At 37.0% G+C, this 13,496-nt stretch overlaps 1 protein-coding gene across 19 annotated transcripts in view; it reads right to left on the bottom strand.

The window, feature by feature from the left end:
* The window catches only part of Cln7 (CLN7/MFS domain-containing 8), a 63,680-nt gene extending 51,006 nt beyond the window's left edge, over window positions 1-12,674 (bottom strand). Inside the window, exons 1-4 of one of the 19 annotated variants that reach the window (XM_073981569.1) lie at window positions 12,542-12,587; window positions 12,042-12,228; window positions 8,385-8,563; window positions 7,985-8,329 (exon numbers count right to left, since the gene is read on the bottom strand). The gene's annotated coding sequence lies outside the window, so the exon portion shown is untranslated. Of the gene's footprint in view, window positions 1-7,984; window positions 8,330-8,384; window positions 8,564-12,041 lie in introns of all 19 variants that reach the window. The other 18 variants (XM_073981570.1, XM_073981580.1, XM_073981582.1 and 15 more) reach the window with 18 other exon arrangements.
* Window positions 12,675-13,496: the final 822 nt, after the last annotated feature.

Raw genomic sequence — 13,496 nt, 5'->3', positions numbered from 1 at the left:
TTCAATATTTTTTCCGATAACATAAAGGAAAAAATGTTATCGTAGTAAAAAATAGTAGCTTCTTGCAGGTTCTGGAACAGAGCAATAGAATTTTTTGGTTACAGACAAAAATCGGTAAAATAAAAATGCAAAATTATGAATTAAAGTTAGTAACACTGTTGATATCGGTAGGATTTAGCAACAACTATATTTTGGTTGTTAACTTACCGACAAATTTCGTGAATTAGCGAAATTATAAGCATTTTAGATATTTGTTGGTAACAAAAAAGAAAATGCGTTTGAGAATCCCATCACAGATGTCAAACAGCTATTGAAATTAAAGTGTACAGTACAGTACACACGATGTACAGTACACACGATCAGTTTTGACTGTCAGTTTTGCTCAAATAATCGGTTGCTTGCCAGTGTAGCCGTTCACTTTTGTCAGTCATCAGACAGCCACAAAATATTTTGTGGTTGCTGGACGGTTGGAAAGTTATCGATAATTGCGAAATATCGACAGTAAAAACTGATCGTGTGTAAACCGCTTTAAAAGAAGATGAAAAGTTTTGACTTTACTTTGTTCTAGAACTAAAAAGATTTAACAACTTTTAGGACTTTTACACATTTTATCTGAAAACCCGTTCCAGTACACAAAAAAGTTGTAAAATGTTCACTTTTCATTAAACAAAAATGGCGCTGAATGGCGCTCTCTTTAAAAACTTTTTACTCGACAAATTTGAGTCTGTAAAAATAGTAACATGGTTGCCGGCGTCTGATTGGCTGATACCCCGACTTTGACATTTGTTCTAGTTTTTTTTTGACGTATTTTGCATTTTTGCGTTCCCGGACTATTTCATAAAACTTTTGTGTGAAAAAATATTTTTTATAGTTCTCTCTTTTACGAGTTTCACTGTTAAAAAGAACGGGAGCGAAGCTTTTGTAAAGTTAGCATCCAATTATATGTGTGTTCGTTTACTCAAAATTTGTACAAATTTTTACTGGATGTTGTTCGTTTACTCTACAGTACATTGCAAAAGTCCTTAGCCGATTACAAGAAGTTGCTGAACTTGTACAAATTTGTACAAATTGTTGAGTAAACGAACACACCTTATGTTTATTGTCCGTTATGGTAAATTGTCGTGTGTGCAGGTCACCTTATATCTCTTTTGTGAAATTTGTTCTTGTCTTACAATACGTTGTGCACTAATCACATTCAATTTGTTGCATTGTGCGGGCAGAATAACGACGCTCTATTTAAGTCATGGCACAATTACCAGGTAGATGCATCAGCAAACAACTACAACAAAACCGAGTTCAGTACTGTGAAATGTCAAAAATGTTTTACAAAAATAAAGCGATTCACACATTTTTTTCAACAAAATTTTGTTAGGCAGTTATTAATAAACACATTATAACAAAAATCCGTCAAAAATTCACAGTTTTTCTTTTAAATTTTTGTTTTTTAATTTTGTGTTTTCAATTACAACAACTTTTTTGACAGCTCACAGTACATCAGCTGGGCTGATGCGGGTACCTGTATGATTGTGCCATGATTTAAGTTCAACTGCCAATAGAAGAGCCGATTTCTTTCCTAAAAGCAATTTTATTCATTTTCCAAACACAAGTTTTTGCACGTTTTTATAAAAGAAACGAGAAAATGTTCAGACATCTCAATAAAAATCTGTGCATTTTTTATCTACCCACAAATAATACAGCTGGAATATCAACTGAAATTGCATTGGAGGATGAGGGTATTAAATCGGTTTGGAAAATAGAAGTAGAAAAGCTCTTCGATACGCAGATCGGGAAACTGGACTGAGGCACCACATTTCGAAGTAACGCTGATTTTAATTACGAACAGTCTGAGCCACAAAACAAAAAATATTTCAATCGATGAGAAAAATAAGAGAATCTGCTTTTTCGAGATTGGTGGTAATTATAATAACCAAAATAGTGTTATCATCCATGTCAGATCGGAACGTAAGAAGCCAGAAGTTGACACCACCACAGTTACTGATTTTGGCAAAATGTTGGCAAACGAGGAATTTAGCGATATAACACTGATTACACGAGATGGATGCAAGTTCAAGGCTCACAAAGTTATTCTGAGTGGACGTAGCGAAGTTTTTGCCACCATGCTTCGCGGCGACTTTGCTGAGACAAATCGCATAAATATTGATGATATGGATGCACAAGTAATGCAAGATATGCTAACGTTTATATACACGGGTAAGGAAATACCCAAGGAAATGATATTTGATCTATTCTCTGCTGCCAATACATATGCATTAGTGGACTTGGAAATAATGTGTGAAAATATATTAACCAAAAGCATGGATGTATCTTCAGTTGGTGATGTTATTCTATTGGCTGATCTTAATTCAAATGAACATCTCAAAAACCGTGCTCTTCAATTCATAAAGGGAAATATGAAAGAAGTCATGAAAACAGAAAGTTGGAAGAAACTTCGTGCGTCCAATCTAAAATTGTGTGTGGAGATTTTTGAAAGAATACATGAATAATTCAAGTTTTGTGGGCTTATGTTGTTGAGTTTTTTTTTTTTTTTTTTTTTTTTTTTTTTTTTTCATTTCATTTATTCATCAAATGTAATATAAAAAAGCCAACATGGCCAATAACTTATATTATCTTACTACAATATCCAAACACCAAGAACTTAGAAGTAAATAATTAAAATTAAATATATATGTAAATACATAAATAAAATATATACATAAATACTATGCATACTATGATTAATGACTATCAAAGGAATTCATTGAAATACAAATATAAATAGACTCCCTATTCATAGCCACTAACCACTGCACTTCACTTAACAAATGTTAAGAAAAGTGGAGGGGAGATGAGCAAGGGACGTCCCTACACAATAAATGCTATGTTTCACTCAATCACTAGAGTGAACATAGAAGGTCTACAGGAACCAAATCCATAAAAAAGTCAAAAAAAAAAAAAAACAAACAATATAAATATGGCTCCCCAGCCACAAAAATCATAAGTATATATGTATACCCTGTAACTAGTGACTAGTAAACAAACATTAATCTACATTAATCTGTTAGAGAGATGCTCAAAACACCTTCTTTTAAAAACAAAGGTGGAGAAAGCAAAATTACGTAGGTCAAGAGGTAACCGATTCCAAAATCTTGCAACCCTAACAACAAAAGAATGCTCTCCTATCCACGACGAAAATATAGGAAATGACAATTGAGGATTCCTAAAGTATCGATTAAACACAAACTTATTAAAGAGGGGAGAGTTGACGTCCTTCATTATCCTATAGTGGCATAAAAGAAGGCGATATTCAACATACTTGTCAAAGGACAAGCCCAGGAATTTAACAACAAATTGCGAAACATGATCGCCACGTCGCAAACCAAACACATATCGCACAATAGAATTAACAATCTTATGAACACGCAGCATTTGAGAAGAACTAGCTCCAGAAACAACCTCCAAACAGTAGTTTACATGAGACATCAACAACGACATAGCAACTTTCCGCCTAACATTAAGGGGTAAATATACTTGGAGACTATAAAGCCTCCTAAGCTGAAAGCGAACACGAGACAACAGAACATCAATATGCGTTACAAAACTAAGCTTAGAATCGATGACTACACCCAAGCACCGAATCTCACCAACAACATTAACAACAGAAGAACTCACACAGATATTAGGAATTACAGAATTAACAGGCGTATTAAAGACAACAGCTTCAGTTTTATCCCAGTTGATAGCCAAACCATTAGAGGAGATCCAAAGTGATAGCGATTGTAGCACAGAATTTGCTAAATTCTCCAGATTCAAGAGATTTACACTCCTGAAGAAAACATGGATGTCATCCGCATACATAAAAATACTACAGCCAGAACCTGCAATTGAATCCACAATGTCATCGATAAACATTATAAACAAAAGGGGCCCAAGCACCGAACCCTGCGGGACACCACGCCGAACATCACTAACATCAGACCGTACACCCCTATGCTCCACAAACTGGGACCTACCCACTACATATGAAGAAATCAACCTACACGCAGAAAGAGAAAAACCAAACTTATGCCTCAACTTGTGGAGCAGAAGGCCATGATCAACGGAATCAAAGGCCTTGGACAAATCAAGACCAACAAGTAAACCAACATCAGAACCATTGAAAACATCGCGAATAAGATCAGTGAGGCATAACAAATGCAAAGTACTACTATGGCCATGTCGAAACCCATACTGGGAACTACTCAAACACTTACGGTCATCAATAAACTCTACAATAGCATTCTTAACAATGTGTTCAACAATCTTCGACATCGACGGCAATATGCTTATTGGGCGAAGATTCGTGTGATTATACGAACCCCCTTTCTTTGGCACAGGCACAACACGAGCTACCTTCCAGGCTTGCGGAAACGTCGACGTCATAAAAATAGTGTTAATAAAATGCAAAAAGTGACCACATATATAAGGAAAGACACACCTAAAAAACTTAATAGGCAACCCATCAACACCAACAGCTCCAGACTTAACCTTACGCAAAGCACTCACAACATCTTCAATATACACACAGTAAAACCTAAAGGAATCCTCAACATTGGTCTCATCAACTCTCCTATTAACCATCAAACTCGAGTTGCTCACGCCACAAAAATAATCATTAACCGCATTAACATCAATAAAAGGAACCTCATCACCATCATCTAGACAACCAAAGGATTTAAGCGATTTCCACAATTGAGTATCATTCATACGACCAAACATTGTTTCATAAAATTTTCTCCTCTCATTACGCATTACAGCTTTGCATCGATTACGATACATACAATAGATTCGCCTATTACCATCATTAAGCATTAAGCTCGGATCGGGACCAGATTTTTTGCACAGGTAGGTACCCTGATCACAAATATATATATATATATATATATATATATATATACATAACATTTATTGCGGAAGTCCATACTTCCCGAGATATGGGTTCCGAAAATTACCCTGTTATAGTTCGGCTTGCTACATTTTGTATGTATTTTTGTACATGCACGAATTTAATTTATGTTTTTAAAATGCACTTAAATTTGTTTGCTCTTACAAATGTTTATGAATTGAATTATTAACTTAAGTTTTTTTTTTTTTAAATTGGAAGTTTTATAAAATTAAAAAAAGTTTGAAATACATGCATTCTATACAAAGGAACACTTCTATACAAAAGCTCTTCCATTATATAGAAATATTCAATATTCACTTTGACTTTTTCTGAAATGTTTTTGGGAGTCTTGGCCAATGTTATCCTGATCGTAACCATATAAAGTTTTCCGGTAGGAAGTCCATACTTCCCGAAATATGTGTCTTGGTTTTTTGGGAAATGTTTAATTTTATTACTATTGCTTTGCTTGGTGACGCTTCTCGGATCGCATTGAAATTGTTGCCTTAGGTAGATTTTTTTATTCTGGTCACGACAATTTTTCGCCTCCGATTTCTGCTCGATTTTCGTAACTTTGCTATGACCAAAAGGGTAAGAAAGGGTGCTTCTATATAACCTTTCCGTAACAAAGGGTGCTTCTATATAACCTTTCCGTAACAAAGGGTGCTTCTATATAACCTTTCCGTAAGAAAGGGTGCTTCTATAAACCCTTTCTGTAAAAAAGGGTGCTGCTACAGACCCTTTCTGAAAGAAAGGGTCCTGCTACAGACCCTTCCTGAAAGAAAGGCTGCTTCTACAGATCCTTTCTGAAAGAAAGGGTGCTTTTACAGATCCTTTCTGAAAGAAAGGGTGCTTATACAGACCCTTTCTGAAAGTAAGGGTGCTTCTACAGATCGTTTCTGAAAAAACGGTTGCTTCTACAGACCCTTTCTGAAAGAAAGGGTGATTTTACAGACGCTTTCTGAAAGAAATGGTTCCTCTATAGACGCTTTCTAAAAGAAAGGGTGCTTCTATAGACGCTTTCTGAATGTAAGTGTGCTTCTAGAGACCTTTTCTGGAAGAATGGGTGCTTCTACAGACCCTTTCTTAAAGAAAGGGTGCTTCTACAGAACCTTTCTAAAAGAAAAAGTGCTTCTACAGACCCTTTGTGAAAGTAACGGGGCTTCTACAGACCCTTTCTGAAAGTAAGGGTGCCTCTATAGTCCCCTTCTGAAAGAAAGGGTGCTTCTATAGTCTCTTTCTGAAAGAAAGTGTGCTTCTATAGTCCCTTTCTCAAAGAAAGGGTGCTTATATAGTTCCTTTCTGGAAGAAAGGGTGCTTCTATAGTCCCTTTCTCAAAGAAAGGGTGCTTCTATAGTCCCTTTCTCCATGGAAGCGTGCTTCTATAGTCCCTTTCTCAAAGAAAGGGTGCTTCTATAGTCCCTTTCTCAAAGAAAGGGTGCTTCTATAGACCCTTTGTGAAAGTAACGGGGCTTCTACAGAACCTTTCTGAAAGTAAGGGTGCTTCTATAGACCCATTCTGTAAGAAAGGGTGCTTCTATAGTCTCTTTCTGAAAGAAGGGGTGCTTCTATAGTCCCTTTCTGAAAGAAAGAGTGCTTCTATAGTCCCTTTCTGAAAGAAAGAGTGCTTCTATAGTCCCTTTCTGAAAGAAAGGGTGCTTCTATAGTTCCTTTATGAAGAAATTCTTGCTTCTATTGGCCCTTTCTGAAAGAAAGGGTGCTGCTATAGTCCCTTTCTGAAAGAAAGGGTGCTTCTATAGTTCCTTTCTGAAAGAAAGGGTGCTCTATAGTCCCTTTCTGAAAGAAAGGGTGCTTCTATAGTCCCTTTCTGAAAGAAAGGGTGCTTCTTTAGTCCCTTTCTGAAGGAAACTGTGCTTCTATAGTCCCTTTCTGAAAGAAAGGGTGCTTCTATAGTCCTTTTCTGAAAGAAAGGGTGCTTCTATAGTCCTTTTCTGAAAGAAACGGTGCTTCTATAGTCCCTTTCTGAAAGAAAGGGTGCTTCTTTAGTCCCTTTCTGAAGGAAACGGTGCTTCTATAGTCCCTTTCTGAAAGAAAGGGTGCTTCTATAGTCCTTTTCTGAAAGAAAGGGTGCTTCTATAGTCCTTTTCTGAAAGAAACGGTGCTTCTATAGTCCCTTTCTGAAAGAAAGGGTGCTTCTATAGTCCCTTTCTGAAAGAAAGGGTGCTTCTATAGTTCCTTTATGAAGAAATTCTTGCTTCTATAGTTCCTTTATGAAGAAATTCTTGCTTCTATTGGCCCTTTCTCAAAGAAAGGGTGCTTCTATAGTCCCTTTCTCAAAGAAAGGGTGCTTCTATAGTCCCTTTCTGAAAGAAAAGGTGCTTCTATAGTTCCTTTATGAAGAAATTCCTGCTTCTATTGGCCCTTTCTCAAAGAAAGGGTGCTTCTATAGTCCCTTTCTGAAAGAAAGGGTGCATCTACAGACCCTTTCTGAAAGTAAGGTTGCTTCTACAGACCATTTGTAAAAGAAAGGCTGCTTATATTTAGCGGACAAGAAGACAGTCGTCTGGTGAAAATTTCAAAACAATCCAATTTTTTGCCTCTAAAAGTGTTGTTGTTGACAGGCATTTAATAATTAAAAAAAACTGTTGCTATTAATTTTTACATATGTAGGTACTCAATAGAACGAGAGAGAACCCAATTTAAGAACTACAACAAATAAAATTTAACAATTTATTGATATTTTTTCATGAGTGTATGAATAATAGTAGTTATTAAAGCAATTGAAGAAAGCGATTTCTCCTTCCCAAAGGGTTAAAGTTCAAGTCATTTATTGCATCTAACAAAATAAAAACTCTGAACGGTCTTAAACAAGCAACATCAGCCTGACTTGTTATTCTTTCCCTTCCTCTTTCTACTGGCTTTTCATTTGTAATTAATGCAAAATCTCTTTCTTTGGCTCTTGATATTAATTTGAGGTAATTTAATGAGATAAATATAAGAGTTGTGATTATGACAGACAACCACAATGGCTACCTTTAACATGCATTACAACATTTATTGCAATTGACATTTTATCTTGAGTGTAAAAATAATACAGATACTTACTGTGCATTGATAACAACAAATCCGCGTAAGTACTAACGCCGTGTCAGTCAGTTCTTTCAAGGTGAACAACACCAATCGAATATAATCGTTTTTTTTTTTTGCTTCTTCTTTTAATTTTTTGTTTTATTTCCCACTATTATTGTTACAAAAAATCTCTTTCGGTTCTATTGACATAACAGCCGAGAAAAATGCGATAGCAAATAAATTGATAGTATGATCTTTTTGGTATTTTTTCATAACAGCAACAACAACAACAACATTACTGTTGCATGCATTGTTTGGCGGGGGGATAGATAGATGAACGGTGAAAGATGCATCAAATTCAAACGTCGTCACACACACGCACTATAAAGAAAACAAGGTGAATAGAGAAAAAAATTCCGGTTTTTAAACATCTCACTTCAATATTCTCTCTATGGTTGAGATGCTGCAAATATATGTCACACAGTAATTGAAGGTGTTTTGTTTTGATTATTTTATTAAACAAATGCAATACATATTTACATAATATATTATTATGACGCATTTACACTAAACGAATTTTAATAAAACGCGTCATTTAGGTTGTCCATTGAATATCTGTTCAAGAAAACATGTTTTAGGTGTCCGTGTAAATTCGGTTTTATAACATGGGCTGAAAAGTTTTGGTTTTTATAAAAGAAAACTCCGTTCTGAAAGAAAGGGTTCTATAGACCAATAGGTGCTTCTACAGACCGTTTCTGAAAGTAAGGGTGCTTCTACAAGCCCTTTCTGACAGAAAGTGTGCTTCTACAGACTCTTTCTGAAAGTAAGGGTGCTTCTAGAGACCCTTTCTCAAATAAAGGGTGTCTCTATAGTTCCTTTCTCAAAGAAAGGGTGCCTCTATAGTTCCTTGCTCAAAGAAAGGGTGCCTTTATAGTTCCTTTCTCAAAGAAAGGGTGCTTTTATAGTCCCTTTCACAAAGAAAGGATGCTTCTATAGTTCCTTTCTCAAAGAAAGGGCGCCTCTATAGTTCCTTTCTCAAAGAAAGGGTGCCTCTATAGTTCCTTTCTCAAAGAAAGGGTGCTTCTATAGTCCCTTTCTCAAAGAAAGAGTGCCTCTATAGTCCATTTTTCAAAGAAAGGGTGCTGCTATAGTCCCTTTTTCAAAGAAAGGGTGCTTCTATAGTCCCTTACTCAAAGAAAGTGTGCTTCTATAGTCACATTCTCAAAGAAAGGGGGTTTCTATAGATGCTTTCTGAAAGTAAGGGTGCTTCTGCAGACCCTTTATGAAAGAAAGGGTGCTTTTACAGACCCTTTCTGAAAGAAAGCGTGCTTCTACAGACCTTATCTGAAAGAAAGGGTGCTTCTATAGACTCTGAAACTAGGGGTGCTTCTATAGACTCTGAAACTAGGGGTGCTTCTAAAGACCCTTTCTCACATGACGGTTGCCTTAATAGGCCCTTTTTCAAAGGAAGGGTGCCTCTATAGACCCTTTCTGAAATAAAGGGTGCCTCTATAGTTCCTTTCTCAAAGGAAGGGTGCTTTTATAGTCCCTTTCTCAAAGAAAGGGTGCTTCTATAGTCCCTTTCTCAAAGAAAGAGTGCCTCTATAGTCCCTTTTTCAAAGAAAGTGTGCTTCTATAGTCCCTTACTCAAAGAAAGTGTGCTTCTATAGTCACATTCTCAAAGAAAGGGGGTTTCTATAGATGCTTTCTGAAAGTAAGGGTGCTTCTGCAGACCCTTTATGAAAGAAAGGGTGCTTTTACAGACCCTTTCTGAAAGAAAGCATACTTCTACAGACCTTTTCTGAAAGAAAGGTTGCTTCTACAGACTCTTTCTGAAAGTAAGGGTGCTTCTAGAGACCCCTTCTCAAATGACGTTGCTTTTATAGGTTCTTTTTCAAAGGAAGGGTGCCTCTATAGACCCTTTCTCAAACAAAGGGTGCCTCTATAGTTCCTTTCTCAAAGAAAGGGTGCCTCTATAGTCCCTTTCTGAAAGAAAGGGTGCTTCTATAGTCCCTTTCTCAAAGAAAGGGTGCCTCTATAGTCCCTTTCTGAAAGAAAGGGTGCTTCTATAGTCCCTTTCTGAAAGAAAGGGTGCTTCTATAGTCCCTTTCTCAAAGAAAGGGTGCTTCTATAGTCCCTTTCTCAAAGAAAGGGTGCTTCTATAGTCCCTTTCTCAAAGAAAGGGTGCTTCTATAGTCCCTTTCTCAAAGAAAGGATGCTTCTATAGTCCCTTTTTCAAAGAAAGGGTGCTTGTATAGACCCTTTTTGCAAAAATGCGTGATTCTATAGACCCTTTCTGCAACAAAGGGCGATTCTATAGACCCTTTCTGCTACAAAGGGTGCTTCTATAGACCCTTTCTGCTACAAAGGGTGCTTCTATAGACCCTTTGCGCTACAAATGGTGCTTCTGTAGACCCTTTTCGCTACAAAGGGTCCTTCTATAGGACCTTTCTGGAACAAGGGGTGCTTCCATAGACCATTTCTTCAACAAAGGGTGCTTCTGTAGACCCTTTTCGCTACAAAGGGTGTTTCTATAGACTCTTTTTAAGAGAAGGTGTGCGCTTCTATAGACTCTTTCTGCATCAAAGGGTGCTGGTATAGGCCTTTTCTACAACAAAGGGTGCCTTCTGCAAGAAAGTGTGCTTCTATAGACCCTTTCTGCATCAAAGGGTGCTAGTATAGGCCTTTACTGCCACAAAGGGTGCTTCTATAGACCCTTTCTGCAACAAATGATGCTTCTATAGATCCATTTTGCAACAAAGGGTACTTTATAGACCCTTTCTACGACAGAGGGTGCTTGTATAGACCAGTTCTAAAAAAAAAGGTACTTCTATAGACCCTTTCTACAACAAAGGGTGATTGTATAGACCCTTTCCGCAACAAAGGGTGCTTCTATAGACCCATTCTGCAACAAATGGTGCTTCTATAGATCCTTTCTGTAACAAAGGGTGCTTTCATAGGCCCTTTACGCAACCGAGGGTTCTTCTATAGACCCTTTATGCAACCGAGGGTGCTTCTATAGACCCTTTCTGCAACAAAGGGTGCTTTTATAGACCCTTTCTGCAACCAAGGGTGCTTCTATAGGACCTTTCTGCTACAAAGGGTACTTCTATTGGCGCTTTCTGCAACAAGGGGTACTTCTATAGACCCTTTCTTCAGCAAAGGGTGCTTCTATAGACCCTTTCTTCAGCAAAGGGTGCTTTTATAGACCCTTTCCGCTGCATAGGGTGCTTCTGTAGACCCTTTTTGCTACAAAGGTTGTTTCTATAGACTCTTTTTAAGAGAAGGTGTGCGCTTCTATAGACCCTTTCTGCATCAAAGGGTGCTTGTATAGGCCTTTTCTGCCACAAAGGGTGCTTCTATAGACCCTTTCTGGAACATATGATGCTTCTATAGATCCATTTTGCAACAAAGGGTACTTTTATATACCCTTTCTGCAACAAGGGTGCTTCGATAGACCCTTTATGCAACCGAGGGTGCATCTATATATCCTTTCTGCAACAAAGGGTGGTTCTATATATCCTTTCTGCAACAAAGGGTGGTTCTATATATCCTTTCTGCAACAAAGGGTGCTTCGATAGACCCTTTCTGCAACAAACTTCAAACATGTTCGCTGAAATGGTGAAGAGAGTAACCGAATTGGTCATAACTTTATGACCTTGGTAATATTATTTGCAGGCGGCATAGATGAGGTTTGATAATGTCCGACTATATTGACTACTTCGGACCATGGAACCAAAACCCCTATAGACGTCAGAAGTATTGTATTTACGTTCTATCTTTAGGTCCGAGGGATACCCTCAGCCTCTGTCGGCACACCAAACTGACACTTTCTTACTTGTTTTCGTCCAGATTTCGTTTCGAATTCGCAGATAAATGCCGTAGATACATTTCCCCTGTGAATCTCCCAAGGATTTTCTTCGATTTCGCTGTGACATTTCATTCTGTCATTATGTCAACAACTTCATACAACTTTCCGATCCGACAAGTAACCGAAATTCCTACTATTGGTTTTCTTGGTATAGAAGACCGATACTTTTCAGCCCATATATTCACCCTATTGAGATAAAAAAACAAGCACAAACACACATACACTTTTTCTTTTCTTTATTTATTCATAAAATTGAATTGAATGCATTTGTTTTTATTTCACTACACATATTTTTTGGGATTTTTTTTTCTTTTTTATTTATTCATGAAATTGAATTTAATGCATTTGTTTTTATTTCAATACACATTTTTTTTGTTTTGTAGCGACAATTTCGGGTCCACATACAAAACTAGAAATTTATTCAAATAGAAATTTATTCAACTTAAAAAAAAACAGCACTTTCTATTATGACAATATGGGAGGGCGGAGATTGTACGCGAGTTTTATACTTCAAAACACACATCGGAATGACTTCACACTTTGCATACATTTTTTACAATTTTGACACTTTTTTTAATAATATTTTCCTTTTTCTTCTTTGGGTAACAGAAATAACGGCGCCAATGACCTCCTGCCTACCATTCGTTACTTTTCTATAATATTATCCGAACATAAGAATCTTTCTCCCATCAGAGAAAATAAAAAAAAAAACATTTCCTTACTTTTCCGAACGACGACCTCTCCCATTCGCGCGATCTTTAACAAACTAAACATTTTTTGTTCTTATGATTTTTTCATGGGTGTTATTGTTATTCTTCCCGCCGTTCGTAATCTCAATGAAAGCAATCAACAAGTGAGCATGAGAGAGTGAATGGTGTTCGCAGATACTTGAAAAAGTATCTGTGTTACACAGAGTGTGAATGTGTGAGATTACGAAACCAAACACAACAGTGAGTAGTGATGCCAATGTAGCGATTTTCTGTTGGTACATTTAATAAAATGGACCATTTCATACAAAAAAAGAAAAGAAAGCGTGTTTCTATAGCCCCTTTCACAAAGAAAGGGTGCTTCTATAGTCCCTTTCTCAAAGAAAGGGTGCTTTTATAATCCCCTTCTCAAAGAAAGGGTGCTTCTATAGTCCCTTTCTCAAAGAAAGGGTGCTTCTATAGTCCCTTTCTCAAAGAAAGGGTGCTTATATAGTCCCTTTCTCAAAGAAAGGGTGCTTCTATAGTCCCTTTCTCAAAGGAAGGGTGTCTCAATAGTCCCTTTCTCAAAGAAAGGGTGCTTCTATAGTCCCTTTCTATAAAAAAGGATGCTTCTATAGACCCTTTCTCAAATAAAGGGTGCTTCTATAGTCCCTTTCTGAAAGGAAGGGTGCTTCTATAGTCCCTTTCTGAAAGGAAGGGTGCTTCTATAGTCCCTTTCTATAAAAAAAGGGTGCTTTTATAGACCCTTTCTATAAAAAAGGGTGCTTCTATAGTCCCTTTCTGAAAGGAAGGGTGCTTCTATAGTACCTTTCTCAACGAAAGGTTGCTTCTATAGTCTCTTTCTCAAAGAAAGGGAGTTTCTATAGTCCCTTTCTCAAAGAAAGGGTGTTTCTATAGTCCCTTTCTCAAAGAAAGGATGTTTCTATAGTCCCTTTCTCTGATAAAGGGTTCTTCTATAGATCCTTTTTAC

This window comes from Musca autumnalis, unplaced genomic scaffold (assembly GCF_047663935.1).
Source record: "Musca autumnalis isolate F117 unplaced genomic scaffold, ASM4766393v1 scaffold_4, whole genome shotgun sequence".
Lineage (NCBI taxonomy): Eukaryota > Metazoa > Arthropoda > Insecta > Diptera > Muscidae > Musca > Musca autumnalis.
Note: the sequence above shows the minus strand (reverse complement) of the source record. Positions and strands in the feature narration are given on the sequence as shown.